At 38.3% G+C, this 15,765-nt stretch overlaps 1 long non-coding RNA gene across 2 annotated transcripts in view; it reads left to right on the forward strand.

Moving 5' to 3' along the window:
* The window catches only part of LOC140506688 (uncharacterized), a 109,700-nt gene that overhangs the window by 83,256 nt on the left and 10,679 nt on the right, over positions 1–15,765 (forward strand). The window lies entirely within an intron of this gene.

A 15,765-nucleotide genomic window follows, 5' to 3' on the forward strand; every position in this document is an offset into this window, starting at 1 on the left:
TCTGGAAGCAACTACAAGTACTTTTTTCTGTGAGTAGAATTCCCTCTCCAGAGCCTCCACCAGCTCCACTACACCAGCCAGCGCTCCTCCTCACCCCAGAGCCCCCACTCAGGTCTGAGATCCAGATCAGTTGCTCAATTCCCCCAGGGTCCTTAGACCAGGGCTCCAACAATGGAAGCTGCAGCCACCTGGGGTGGGGGCTAGACTGCAGCATTCCCTTCTCATCCAGGAGAGAGAGCTTTCTCGCTGACCTTTGCAGCTGTCTTAAGTGGAGGAATCTGGGACCCACAGCTTCTGTGGGTGATGCCTTGAAGCCTGCTCCAGTCCTGTCACTGCTACATGACCAAGGCTGAGCTGTATTCCACTATGCACCCAGTGTGACATACCTTTCCTATTGACCTTCCAGGCTGTCTTGATCTGGAAATCTCTTTCACTCTATTGTTTTGTGGCTTCTGCTGCTCTAGAATTTGTTTAAACTCATTTTTACAGATAAATTTTTAGCCTTTGGGAGGAGAGGTTCTAGAGGTGAGTCCTTTTACTCTGTCATCTTGGCTGTGCCCCTGAACAATGCAGAAGTTTGAAGACCCCAGACTAGCCTCATAAAGAGATTTTGTTAAGGTCCCTTGGGAGCACAATATGGTAGGGATAAAGTGCTAGATTCCAATCTAGGAATACCTAGGTTTAAATCCTGTTTCTTATATACACTGGCTTGTATGACCAAAAACAATCTTCCAGTGCTCTAGACAAGTCTCTAAGACAATTACTAATAAAGAAAAGTGCCCATCTGCATTGATGGAGGAATTTTCCTCATCTGGGAGTTCTCTGTAGAAGTAGAATTACAGATAAAGTCTCCATCCATATCTCATGACCTCTGCTTACAAGGATTCCACAACCTTTAACACAGACATGCCTTAAGATTAGGGAACTGTTGTTAAGGATTCTGTCATCATTGCTATTCATCCTTTTCGTGTTCAGTTGTTTAATCATTTTTCAGTTGTGTTCCCCATTTGGGGTTATCTGGCAAAAATATTGGTGTGGTTTGCTATTTCTTTCTACAGCTTATTTTACAGATGAGGAATAGGTAAATGTGGTTAAGTGACTTGCCCAGGGTCACCGAGCTAGTAAATGTCTGAGTGTGTATTTGAACTAAGTAAGATAAGTCTTCCTGACTTGAGTCTCAGCATTCTATCCATTGAGTCATCTAGCTGCCCTTTTCTAAGGCTATGTACATGAAATAAAAGGAAAGGCAAATAAAGATATAGAAAGATCTACTGTGATAACCATACTCCCCAAACCTTATCTTGTCTGCCTCAAGATCACATTTGAGTCTCTTACTCTCCTATGTCAACATATTTAATTCTAAAAGCCATATAATAATAATGATATATTATTATATCTGTACATATAAAATGATAATAATAATTATGAACATAATAATTAATATTTACAAAGCATTTTGAGGTTTGCAAAGTACCTTACAAATATTTTCTTGTTTTAGTCTCACAACAACCTTGAGAAGTAGATGCTATATTATTAGATTGGAAAACAGAGGCAGATGAAAGTTAAGTGACTTTCCCAGGGTTACACAGTCAATAAGTACTGAAGGACAATTTTGAACTCGGGTATTTTTGACTCCAGCCCTAGTTCTTCCTCTGTTGCACCATGTATCATATTATATGTATATAAAAATGAAGTAGATTTTAGTAGTAGAGCCTTAAGTTCTCATATTTTAAAAATGGTGCCCATTGGCAATATCAGAGTAATTGTACTACTGGTGTTCTTTATTAAGGTCTTAAGGAACGTATTTTATAGAGGGCAAACAATATGCAGATGTATATGTAGTTATAGCAGACATGCAAAATAAATACCTTGAGTGGAAGGTGCTGGTAGTGAGGGGAATCTGGAAAGGCCTCATGTAAAATGTTGTGTGTGAGCTGGGCTTTGAAGGAGGGTAAGATAGGGATCCTAGGAGGTAGAGACAATGTCAATATGCATTCCATGAATGAGGGGCAGGCTTTGCAGAAGCAGAGATGGGAGACAAAATGTCATCAGTGAAGGGCAAAAGGAAAGCCAGGGCAGAAAGGAACTATCCTTAGCCAGCATTCATTTCTGGTTGAATCCTTCTCTCTGGTATGAATCAAGTTTCCTGCAAGTCCCTTATGCACTTGGGGAATTTATTTTTTCTCTAACAGAGCATCAAAATATCTCTAGATAGTCTAATTTCCTGAATATAGAACAATAGAGAACCACAAAGCTATTACAAAGTGTATACTTAGTCATACAATTTCTAATCTGGCAAGAGTCTGAATGTAAAAATTAACAACACACCTCACTTGCTCCAGATTAGGAGAAGTCTTACCTGCCTTCAATAAAAATGATCAAGACTCAATGGAAGATGCTCAAGTAGATGGAGACACTTCATTTTCTGATGAAAAAAGTCTTATTTGTTAAACCTATATTCTCCTATGATTTGTTTAACTAACTTCTGTCCTCTGTCATCCATCTGTCTGTGATTGTATTTAGCATAACCCTGCCTTCTGTGTAGAGAAGATCTGTTTTTTTCTCCTTTTTCTCTGCTCCCCCAAACCCCCATACTAACCAAAGACATATTTGGTGTAGGCGGTAGCATTTTCTTTGCACAGATGGGAAAATTAATTCATGAAAGGGGTAAAATAAGTTGTCCAGGGATGTTTAGCAAGTCAAGAGAAGACTAGCAATCAAATCACAGAATTTCGGTATTGGAAGGGGCATTAACATACATTTAGTTCAAACTGTTTCATCTGGTTTTAAGATATAAAAGAACCTTCCTTTAATAATGACCCTGACAAGTGATCATTCATTCTGTCCTTAAAGACTTCCATAGATGAGGAGCTCACTATCTTCCGAATCAGGTAGTTCTAATTGTTAGGAAGTTTTTCTTTACGTTAATTGTGAATTATCCTTGTTGTCATTTCTACCCATTATTCTTTTTCATTTATTTATTTATTTATTTAACTTTTAACATTCATTTTAACAAGATTTTGGGTTCCAAATTTTCTCCCCTTTTGTCCCCTACCCCTACCCCAAAACACCGAGCATTCTAATTGCCCCTATCACCAATCTGCCCTCTCTTCTATCATCCCTCCCTTCCCTTGTCCCCATCTTCTCCTTTGTCCTGTAGGGCCAGATAACTTTCTATACCCCTTTACCTGTATTTCTTATTTCCTAGTGGCAAGAACAGTACTCGACAATTGTCCCTAAAACTTTGAGTTCCAACTTCTTTACCTCCCTCTCTCCCCACACCTTCCCTTTGGAAGACAAGCAATTCAATATAGGCCAAATCTGTGTAGTTTTGCAAATGACTTCCATAATAGTCGTGTTGTATAAGACTAACTATATTTCCCTCCATCCTATCCTGTCCCCCATTACTTCTATTCTGTCTTTTGATCCTGTCCCTCCCCATGAGTGTTGACCTCAAATTGCTCCCTCCTTCCCATGCCCTCCCTTCCATCATCCCCCCCACCCTGCTTATCCCCTTATCCCCTACTTTCCTGTATTGTAAGACAGGTTTTCATACCAAAATGAGTGTGCATTTTATTCCTTCCCTTAGTGGAATGTGATGAGAGTAAATTTCATGTTTTTCTCTCACCTCCCCTCTTTATCCCTCCACTAATAAGTATTTTGCTTGCTTCTTTTATGAGAGATAATTTGCCCCATTCCATTTCTCCCTTTCTCCTCCCAATATATTTCTCTGTCACTGCTTGATTTCATTTTTTGATATGATCCCATCCTCTTCAATTCACTCTGTGCACTCTCTCTCTATGTGTGTGTGCGTGTGCATGTGCATGTGTGTGTGTGTAATCCCACTCAGTACCCAGATACTGAAAAGTTTCAAGAGTTACAAATATTGTCTTTCCATGTAGGAATGTAAACAGTTCAACTTTAGTAAGTCCCTTATGACTTCTCTTTGCTGTTCACCTTTTCATGCTTCTTTTCATTCTTGTGTTTGAAAGTCAAATTTTCTTTTCAACTCTGGTCTTTTCATCAAGAATGCTTGAAAGTCCTCTATTTCATTGAAAGACCAATTTTTCCCCTGAAGTATTATACTCAGTTTTGCTGGGTAGGTGATTCTTGGTTTTAGTCCTAGTTCCTTTGACTTCTGGAATATCCTATTCCATGCCCTTCGATCCCTTAATGTAGAAGCTGCTAGATCTTGTGTTATCCTGATTATATTTCCACAATACTTGAATTGTTTCTTTCTGGCTGCTTGCAATAATTTCTCCTTGACCAGGGAACTCTGGAATTTGGCCACAATGTTCCTAGGAGTTTCTCTTTTTGGATCTCTTTCAGGCAGTAATCAGTGGATTCCTTGAATACTTATTTTGCCCTCTGGTTCTAGAATCTCAGGGCAGTTTTCCTTGATAATTTCATGAAAGATGATGTCTAGGCTCTTTTTTTGATCATGGCTTCAGGTAGTCCCATAATTTTGAAATTGTCTCTCCTGGATCTATTTTCCAGGTCAGTTGTTTTTCCAATGAGATATTTCACATTATCTTCCATTATTTCATTCTTTTGGTTTTGTTTTGTGATTTCTTGGTTTCTCATAAAGTCATTAGCCTCCATCTGTTCCATTCTAATTTTGAAAGAACTATTTTCTTCAGTGAGCTTTTGAACCTCCTTTTCCATTTGGCTAATTCTGCTTTTGAAAGCATTCTTCTCCTCATTGGCTTTTTGAACCTCTTTTGCCAGTTGAGTTAGCCTATTTTTCAAGGTGTTATTTTCTTCAGCATTTTTTTGGGTCTCCTTTAGCAGGGTGTTTACTTGTTTTTCATGCTTCGCTTGCATGTCTCTCATCACTCTTCCCAGTTTTTCCTCCACCTCTCTAACTTGATTTTCAAAATCTTTTTTGAGCTCTTCCATGGCCTGAGCCCATTGAGTGGGTTGGGATACAGAAGCCTTGATTTCTGTGTCTTTGCCTGATGGTAAGCATTGTTCTTCCTCATCAGAAAGGAAGGGAGGAAATGCCTGTTCACCAAGAAAGTAACCTTTTATAGTCTTATTTCTTTTCCCTTTTCTGGGCATTGTCCCAGCCAGTGACTTGACTTCTGAATATTCTCTTCACACCCACTTCGCCTCAGGATCCTCCCAGCCAGTGCTTGGGGTCTGAGATTTGAATGCTACTTCCCAGCCTCATGGCTTCCACAAGGACGGGGCTGCTATTCAGTGTGAGATTAAGTTCAGGTACTCAGGTCAGGGCAGGGTGGCCTCACGAGCTCAGTTCCCTCAGGGGGTTTATGCAGAGACCTTCAACAATGGATCCAGGCTCCTGCCTGCTTGGGGAGCCCTGGTCTGCTCCCACCTCTGCTGTTGCCTCCTGAGGGGGCCTGAGTTATGGGGGCACCCCACTCCCCTCTCGACCCGCCAAAGAGACCCTCTCACCTACCCCCATCACCTGTGGGTGGAGAGACCCGTGCTGATGCTGGAGATTCCATCCCCGAAGCCCGCTTGGATCTGCTCCTCTCGGCGCCACGTGGCCGAGGCAGGGCTGTGCTCAGCTCCTGGTCCGCAGCACGAAGGACCTTTTGCAAGAGGTTTGCAGGGCTCTCTGGAACAGAAATCTCCTCTGCTCCACCATTCTGTGGCCTCTGCTGCTCCAGAATTCACCCGGAGTTCTTTTTTATAGATATTCTATGGGCTGTGGGTTCGGAGCTAGTGTATATGCGTCTTTCTACTCCACCATCTTGGCTCCACCCCCCCCCCCCCCCCATTATTCTTAATTTTGCTCTTTGAGGCTAAGGTCTCCTGAATACTTAATCAGGGTGTTTTTTTTCCCCTATAATTGTGCAACCTCTAAATCTCTATTGCCTCTCTCTCTCTCTCTCTCTCTGTCTCTGTCTCTCTCTCTTTGTGTGTGTGTGTCTCTCTCTCTCCCTGCAAGTTTATCTTATTTGACGATTAAAAACAAGAGTTTAAGTTCAGCCATCAGAACAGGTTGGCAGTTTAGCATATCTGACATCATTATTGTCATTCTTACCATAAAAATTTATATTAGGAGTGACCAGGTATATTCCAAGATGAATGGAATCATCCATTAGCTATGGATAATAGCTATGACTGATGAATTCAAGTCATCTGGTCTGGTAGGTTTAGTTTATAAAGTGGAAATTTGTTAAGATTTAAAGCAAATAATGAAAAAAATACTTAAGACATGATTCCTCTTCATCTACTTGATTATTTAGCCAAATTAAGTTACACAACTTATGCTGAACTTATGTGACATATGATATATGGTTATGTATGATATACTGTATAGAAAACTGGCCTCAAAGCTCAAGTCCTGCTTCTGGCATTGATGAACAATAACAACAAAGATTCTGCATGAGGGAGGTGAGTGACGTCAGTTATATCTTGTCATATGTATTTCTTACATGTGTGCCTCACCAGAGGGAGTTTCCTCATACTAATAAAATCACAGGTCTGGTGCCTCCCCCTCTCCTATACTGAACATATTTGATGTTTTTTCACCTCTCTGGCTTTGTTCCTGCAGCTCTCAGTCCCTATAAATTCATTCTCCTTACATGCACACCCTATGTCTACCTCTTGACATCTAACCCATTCTTCAAAGATCAGCTCAAATGCTATCTCTTTCACCAAAGATATTTGTTCTTTCCACCTGAAAGCTATTTATCCTTTATTTGACCTAGTAATACTTTATATTTCTCTTATCCACTTAATGTTGGTGTTATATTTATCAGTCCATATGTCTTACACACTTTAACTAGATTCTTCGATAGAAGAGACTATCTTATGTATCTTTGGATCTCTATAGTACATTTCACATAATAGATATTTAATAATTGTTCCACACATGTTGAAGTTTCTGAGAATAAGAATTTTCAATTGCACATTGGCTCATAGAAGGATATCATAAAGACCTTTAAGAGCAGAGTCATAGAATCAAGAGAAATTGTAGAGATGATCTAGTCCATTTGACATTAGAAGAAACAGAAACCCAGAGAGGCCAAGTTGCCTTAAGTGATACAGTCATATAGGAGCTGAGTTTGGATTTGAACCCAGGTCCTCTGATTGCAGATCTAGTGGATTCTACCGCACTTCCTTAGTACATATTATTTGAAATGAATTGGGTAAGCTCCTATATAGATGAAGGTAGATGGAGAAGATAGCGTCAAAACCCTGGAATTTAATAATATATATGAAAAATACTTGAGTAAGCACATTGTAGTTCTGTGACTAGTGTCACTGGAATTAGCTTGGTAGTTAAAGTGGAAATCTCTGATAAACCACTGGCTAGTTGTGCTACCTTGAAAATCACACAACTATTTCTGGGGCCCCTTTTGCATTTAGATTTTGTTGTTGTTCATTCATCAGTCATGTCTGACTCTGTGATCTCATTTGGGGTTTTCTTGGCAGAGTTTGTTTCCTTTTTTTTTTCTTCAGCTCATTTTATAAATGAGGAAACTGAGGCAAACAGGGTTAAGGGACTTGCCCAAGGTCACATGACTAGTAAGTATCTGAGGTCAAATTTGAACTCAGGAGTGTGAGTCTTCCTGACTCCAAGCCTGAAACTTTATCTATTGTGCCACAAACTTGCAAAATATGATCTATGCCAGCTATGGGAGAAAAGATTGTAGATTCAAGAGTAAAATGTTCCTAGAAAGCCTAGAGAAAATCCTCTAGGTTTGAAGATAACACAAATTCAGGTACAATGGATGGCATTAACAGTCTACAGAAAATCTTCCTTGTCAGTTCCCTCTCCTAAGCTTTGGAGGTAGTTTACTACTGAGATCAAAGTACCTCCCTAGATGTTACTAGAAGCAGTTAACCTAGATATATTTCAATTTCCAAAAAAAAACATACTTTTAAATCTGTGATTTCATTGGTTTGGGGAACTCCAGATGATGACATTCTTTCACCACTGCAAGTAGGCACCCACTGTGCAGTTTAAAGTTTAGAAAGAAGTTAAATAGTTCTTCCAGAGTCATGTTCTCAGTCAGTATGAGAGTTGGGGCTTGAACATGGTTCTTCCTAAAGCTGGCTCTCTATTTTAACAGCTGCTTTTTGTCAATATTATTCAATATTTGTTACAAGATTTAGATCTAGGTGTGGAACTAGAGATCATCTAGTGTAGACCCCTCTTTTTGCAGTTGAGGAAACAGTCTTATAGTAATGAAATGACTTATCCAACTACTTAAGCAATAAGTGGCAGTGCTGGGATTTGAACCCAGGATCTCTGGTTCTAAATTCAGTCCTCTCTTCAAAGATCTATGATTTTATTCATGTGACTACTCTTTCAACAGAGACAGATCAAGATCTTTCTATGCCTTAGTAGACACTTTCATGCATTGATATGGGCCCCTCAAAAATCGTTACCTAGTGAGCTTCTGACGTTTTTCTCAGTTCAGGGAGGCTGTCCTTCAGATGCCATATTCCCACTTCATCTCAATCTTGTACCTTCTTGACTTAGACTTCAAGATTTCTGGGTCATTTCCATGCCACTATGAATCCTGAGAGCAAAACTTTAGTGAAATAATCTAAAGTGTAAGTAATGAGAAATAATCAGTAAACTAGGGAAATATATTTTAATTGGTGTACACTAAGATGAAGTAGGGAGATGCTGTTAGTAACAACTGCTAGGGCATGGAGTCCAGGAAAAATAAAGCTGGTCCATAAAAATTTACTAGGAGAAGAGACACTGCATTTGTTGGACATGAGTATTCCCTTCACTGGAGGAGTATACATTACTATAAAAAAAAGCAAGTAAGAGAAACAGACAGATGTGTGGTCAAAGAGCGAAGTAAGAAATGGATAAGCCAAGGTTAGAAGCAATTCAATTTAATAAGCAGTTATTATTATATCAGCCTCTACCTAGCTTGAATGACTTGTGCTCCCACAAGACTGGCCAACTGTCTTTGCCTGGTTCCATGCACATAAAGCAGCTTTCTGATGAATAATTTTGTTTCCCAGGTATCTTGACATAGGGAGGGTAACACTCTGGGAAGTAGACCAGCCCTAGAAAATGCATGTACATTCTAGGTTTTAAGTCATAGATCCTTAAGTCTGGTTAGTAAGAATCACTGTATTAAAGACTAATTGATTTGGGTGAACTGTTAAAACTGAGTTTCGTAAATGCAAAAATCTGAGAATAAGATATTTTAATATTATTGCTGTCAAGTGATATTAATAGTCATCCAAGAAATATTTGTAGAATTGGATTTTTTGAACTGTGCCAGTAATGTGAGTGGTTTAGTGTAGTAACTCCATGGGGAAAAAAGCGTGAATTAGTCTTAGCCTACTTTTTTAGCCTTGCCACCAGAGAATCTATAAGAGTCTGAGAGTTCCTTGTATGGAAGTGCTATGGCAAGATAAATTCCCAAGAAATACATGACATGGCTACTTGTATCTTATTACTGAGATCAGTGCTCCAACAGACAGGTACAAAACTGTTAGCTGCTTCAGGGGAAATCTAGTGAGAACAACAAAAGGCTAATTACGTGAAAAGAGACCTTGGGTGGATTTGGCAGGGTAGAAGGATTATGAATAAGTGATCATTTCAAATTCTGAATTTCCAGGACAGCTAGCATTGGGAATTTGACATTTTGGGGTTAATGTGATCTTTTCCCCAGCCTCATTCAAAAAGAAGAGAGTCTAAGATGGATGAGGAGAGAGGTATAGACAGAGCCAGAGAGAAAGGGAGAGTGTGGGGGAAGAAAAGAAAAGAGGGGTGGGGAGAGAGAAAGAGAGAGAGAGAGAGAATTTCAATCTCCTTTTCTGTAACTGAAGCATTTTTTAAAAATAGACATGCTGTAATTTGGCTAACTGCTGGTGAAGCCACAAAAGGTAATTATAACAGACTAAGGAGGCTATTATAGGGAAAACAGGACTAAGAAAAAGTGATGCAGTATTTAAGCCAATCTCCAATCAACAGAACATTTTAATATTGGAAGTGGATGCCATTGTGATTGGGCATAGCTTGAATCTTTCCCTCCCCAACAGCTGTTCACTCTGATTCGATTGAAAAACTTCTAGATTTCCCTCATTGCCATCTCCTTTGCTTTTTTTACATCTCTGTCTGCCCATCTGTCCTTTTGTACTCCTCTGTCTCTTTATGCACACCACACGTATATTTATGCTCACTGGATCAAGATGACTTCCAAAATAATAATAATAAAAAAACCCAGCTACTAGAACATGGATACTGTCCAGTATATTTTAATTCTCTGTAAAAAAACAGAAATGACCCACAGGCATAGGGTCCTATTTTTTATTTATTGCATAAGAATCATGGGCTTTAGGTTTGGGTTAATAACTATTTATTAAATTGAATTGCTTCTAACCTTGGCTTATCCATTTCTCATTTTGCTCTTTGACCATACATCTTTCTGTTTCTCTTACTATAGAACATTAATTTCTGATAATCTTGCCTTTCATCCTATTTGGTTTTCCTGTTCCAATATGGCATCTTGGGTCTTATCTCCATCCCAGCCCTTGTCCTAGAACTTACCTTGACGTCAGCTCAGTTCCTTCAATATTATTCTCTACTTCATCTCACCAGAGTTATGAAATACCTATGGATAGATGGCCCAAATGGATAGAACATTGAACTTGCAGTCAGGAAGTTCAGAGTTCAAATCCTGCCTGAGACACTAATTCTGTGACCCTAGCTAGGCAAGTCACTTGACCTTTCAACTTCAATTTCTTCATCTGTAAAATGAGGATGACAATAACAGCACCTACCTTATAGGGTTTTTGTGAACCTATATGAAATGATATATGTGAAAAACTTTGCCAAACCTTAAAGTGCTATGTAGATGCTTGGTATTGTTATCATTGTGGTTTTCCCCAAGCTGTACATATCTCTCTCTATATATCTATCAATCACGGCTGAGTGGACACATAGTTATTAATAACATCTGTCAGGTCAACCTGCAGATCTCCTTAGAATCTACTCCTGTCAAACCAGACCAAACTTAACCGAACTTGGGTGTATCTTTGTAATCACAGTCCTTTGGTTAGCATATCTTTAGTATGTGGGGATATTTCTTTGTGTACCTTTCTTATCTCTCCTTGTTGGATTTTAAGGTTCTTAGGAGTTAGGATGATACTTCTCTTTTTTCATCAACATACAACTCAGCATACCACACATGGTAAAATTTAAGAAGAAAATTTTCCAAGGCATTAAAAAATTAAGTAAGTTGCCCAGTCACGCATTAAATGTAATTAATCAAGATTTGCTGAATGTCTTAATTCACTATTATCTAGTTTTTATTTGTCTTTTGTTTTCAAAGAGGACCAAAGACATCATGGGGTGATGTTTTGACTTGTGGGTGAATTGGATTCAAGTGAGGTAGAGCTACACAAAGTTTTTAGCTTCACTTTCTCTTCCAGAGCCATTGAATTTTAGCCGCAAGACAAAAGTCAAGACAATTGGGATGGCTCAGGATGCAGCGTTGACTCTGGCATCTTAGATGTCTGACCAAACTCTAAGTGCTTCACAGTGCCTGCCTCAGCAACCTTCATGACTTGGTAGAGGAATAAATATTTATATAGTACCTACTATGTGCCAAACATCGCACTAAGCATTTTGACAACTTTATTTCGTTCGACCCTTAGCCCTTGGAGGTAGTTGATATTATTATCCCTATTTTACAGTTGAGAAAGCCGAGGCAAACTGAGATTAAGAGCCTTCTTCAGGGTCACACAGCTAGTAAGTGTCTGAGATCAGATTTGAACTCAGGTCTCCCTGATTCCAGGCCCACGGCTCTATCCACTGAACTGCCAACTGCATGAAAAACCAAGCTATAATTCTCCAGAGTATTGTAGATTATGTATTCCTGCATTCATAAGCAACAGATTAGAGATGACCCCTCTGTAGAAGTCATGTGACAATCTGGATTCCAAACCTTATTTCTTTAGAGAAGAGATCAGTATGTGTCCTGAATCTGGACCCAGGGCTGATGAAAATGATGAAAGATTTTTATGAACAAATCCAGTTGAATCTTTAGCATGTATTGTCCTTGGTATTTCAAAGTGAGACACGACATGAGAAGGTCACATAATGTTGGTGAAAATTAGTCACAAAGCTGTGGACCAGATGTGTTTTTTCCCAGACATTCATTTTGGAATCCACCCTCTGAACTGTTTTGTAATACTGACTAGGCTGACCTATTTTGTTTGCTAAATTTTACCCCCGGCAGGTGTGGGTGATTCATGTTCACCCAAGGTTTAAGTGTAGTCAGTATGGGCTGAATATTTTCATTTGTCCTATTATTGTAGACTCTCATATAATAAAACTTTTGGGACCTGGAAAATTATTTGTCCTAGAGGTAACAATGGGACAGTACGTTACCTAAATAGTGTGTGCTAGTGTGTGGATGGACAGAGAAATTCTTTCTAATTTCCTATCATCACTTTGCACTTTCAGTGGAAAAAAATCATCTCAGAACCTTTAGTTTACATGAGAATAACAAAGTTATTCAATTTCTAGAAAGTTATAGAATTTTCCTTGAAGAATCTTAATAATTCTTGACTTTTAAAGAGTCATTTAGTGCTTTCAAGTTTGTGAAGTGCTTTGTTTAGGTCAGTTCATTTGAGTGTGGCATGTAGTAGATGCTTAAGAATTGCTCATTAATTGATTTATTGAGCCTCATACAAAGCCTGTGAGCATTATAGGCATTTAATGCTAATTTTTACAGGTAAAGAAACTTGCCTCGGATCGCATAGCTAGTAGGTATCAGAGAGGAATTTAATAATAATTCTTATAACAATAGCTAGTATACATACATACACACACTATATATGTATATGTATATATATTATGAATATAATATATTTATAGTATACATACATACACACACTATATATGTATATGTATATATATTATAAATATAACATATTTATATTATATATACTCTATCATTTATATTTATATTACAATATAAATATTATTTCATTTTATCCTCTCAGCAACCTTGTGAGGTAGGTGCTATTACTATCCCAATTTTGTCTATGAGGAAATTGAGGGAGGTAGTGACTATCCTGGGAACACATAGCCAGGATATTTCAGAGGCAGGACTTGAACCCAGATCTTCTTGGTTCCAATGCTGGCTTTCTTTCCACTACTCCACAGTGGCTCTTGTATGTACATATATGAAAGTATTATTCTTATTATTGTGGTTACTTGCTAGTTACCTCATTGACTCAAGCTCAGAACCAGGGCATTATATTCAGATATGAAATATTGTTACCAAAGACATATTATGAGAAAGTCCATCCACTACACAGGCATGGAATAGAACATTTACTTCTCTCGTATTAGCCATTTGACCGTGTACTTAAACTCTGAACTTCAGTTTTCTCATTCTTAAATGGAAGTAACAGTATCATCTACTGCAACGGTAGGTTGTGGCTCCTATGAGATCACGTGTGCACAACACTTTACAGATCTTAAAGCACTTTCCAAATACCAACTGTTAAAGATGTCCTTTTAAAGTGTTTATTTCCTGATTTTCTGTTCAAAATCAAATATAGGAGGGAGACTTAAAGAAATGGTACCCTAGGGTCATATTTACAAAAATATCCTTTATGTATTCAGAAGTTATGTAATTTGTAGGCATTACGGTAACTTCTTCCCTAAATTCCTAACACAAATTCTTGGAATGAGAGGGACTCCCTGCCTTCACATCTCATAAAGAAAGTGCAGCTAAGACAGAGGAATAGACAAATGTTGACAAGAAGGTGCTAGGGGGCCAATATGTTAGTGAATCAGAAATCACAAATCAAGTTTTTAATTGTACTAATAAGTCAAATGACATGAATGGCAACAGGGAAAACCTAGAGTTTTTTGGAAGACAAAGAGATCCCTTGGGAGAAAGATTTGGCTATTGATTTACTAATTAATTTTGTGGAAAGTAATCCAGTCCTTTTATCTCTATGTGAAAAATATGAGGAATCAAGAAGCAAATTGGCACCTGGGATTTATTGAGGAAAACAATTTTCAAGAGATTTTCTGGAAGTGATTCAGCCTCATATCTCCTGACTCCTACATCTTTAGCATAGTATAATAACCAATGTCTCATAATGATATTCCTAAGTCATCATAAAATGCTGATTTATGTTGTACTCTATTTAAAAAGATTCAAAAGTAAAAAAAAAAAATCTGTTATAAAGATTTCCATTTTTATTGAAGGTGATCTACGGAAAGTTATAATGATAGAATTGACCCTGACGAAGGGATGAGGAAATGCCAGCTTACAACAGTGGGTATGGAGCATTGCATACAATGTCAAATGCAAGTGATTAGTTGGTTTAGTTGATATGATTGTTGAATAATCATCATCCTCATCGTGGTCGTTGTTGTCTTCATCGTCATCATCTTCTCTTTCTCCTCTTCCTCCTCCTTCTTCTCCCCCTCCTCCTTCTTCTCCCTCTCCTCCTTCTTCTCCCCCTGCTCCTTCTTCTCCTCCTCTTTCTTCTTCTTCTTCTTTTTCTTTTTCTTCTTCTTCTTCTTCTTCTTCTTCTTCATCATCTTCTTCTTCTTCTTCTTCTTCTTCTTCTTCTTCTTCATCTTCTTCTTCTCCTCTTTCTTCTTCTTCTTCTTCTTCTTCTTCTTCTCCTTCTCCTCCTGTTTCCACTTCCTTCATGAAAAATTGGTCGTTCATATATTATCATTCTTGTCCATCAGAGGAGAAACTTCCAGCTTGGAGAAGTTAAATGACTTACCCAGAATCCTATAGCAAGTAATTATTAGAGACAGGAGTTCTAGTTCTTAGTTCAAGAAAACTAAGGTTTTCTTAGTCCCAAGACCAGTGTTCTCACTACTATACCAAGCTGCAGTGAATGAAAAAGAAACTGTATCGAATATACTTACATGGTATGTTGTTCTACAAATAAATAATGTCCTCACATAACATTGTCTTTTTAAGACAATGGTGTTCCATGATTATTGTTGTTGTTATTCAGTTTTTTAGTTGTGTCAGACTCTTTGTGATCCCTTGGACCAGCCCATGTGGTTGTCTTGACAAAGATACCAGAATGGTTTACCATTTCCTTTATTTTATAGATGACGAACTGACTCCAGGCCCGGCACTCTACCCAGTGCTCCACTTAGCTGGCCCCTCCATGATTCTAGTATAGTCTTAATAGGGAGGCTTTCCCTTCCCCCAGTTATGGGTATTATGTGGACTTTTTGAATTTCCCCCAAAAAAGACTAGAATGCAGATGAAAAAAGAGAAGCTTTAATAGCGAAGGGACTAATGCTCTCAAGACAGGGTATTACTGGCACTACTTTCCTTAGGCTGAAAGAAGGAAAGTTCCAGGCTGATGATGGGAGAGGGTTCTATTGTTCTGCTCTAATGACAGGTGCCAGATCCTATCTATAAAGGCCATGTACAAATGCTTTTTTTGCCCTTTATATCCACAATGCGTATAAGACATTGTTTTTCCTGTATGCATTATATACAAAAATGCCCATACAAGAAACTTTTTGTTAAGAATATAGCCCCTTGAAATATATTTACAGCATATGACACTATCACTGAGTCAGCAAAGACTATTTGCCTTGCCTTGATATTAACACATAAACAATGTCTCCCAGCCCAAGCATAATAATATGATGAAAGAATTGATTACAAGAAACTCAGTGGCATTTCCATTAAGGAAATGAAACAAAAAGGATACTTCTCATCCCTAAACATTCATATCAATTTTTGTTCACATAGTTTCTCAAAGTACATTGTTGGCAAGTAATGAACATTATATTTCTTGTGA

Source organism: Notamacropus eugenii, chromosome 5, assembly GCF_028372415.1.
Source record: "Notamacropus eugenii isolate mMacEug1 chromosome 5, mMacEug1.pri_v2, whole genome shotgun sequence".
NCBI classification, from domain to species: Eukaryota; Metazoa; Chordata; class Mammalia; order Diprotodontia; family Macropodidae; genus Notamacropus; species Notamacropus eugenii.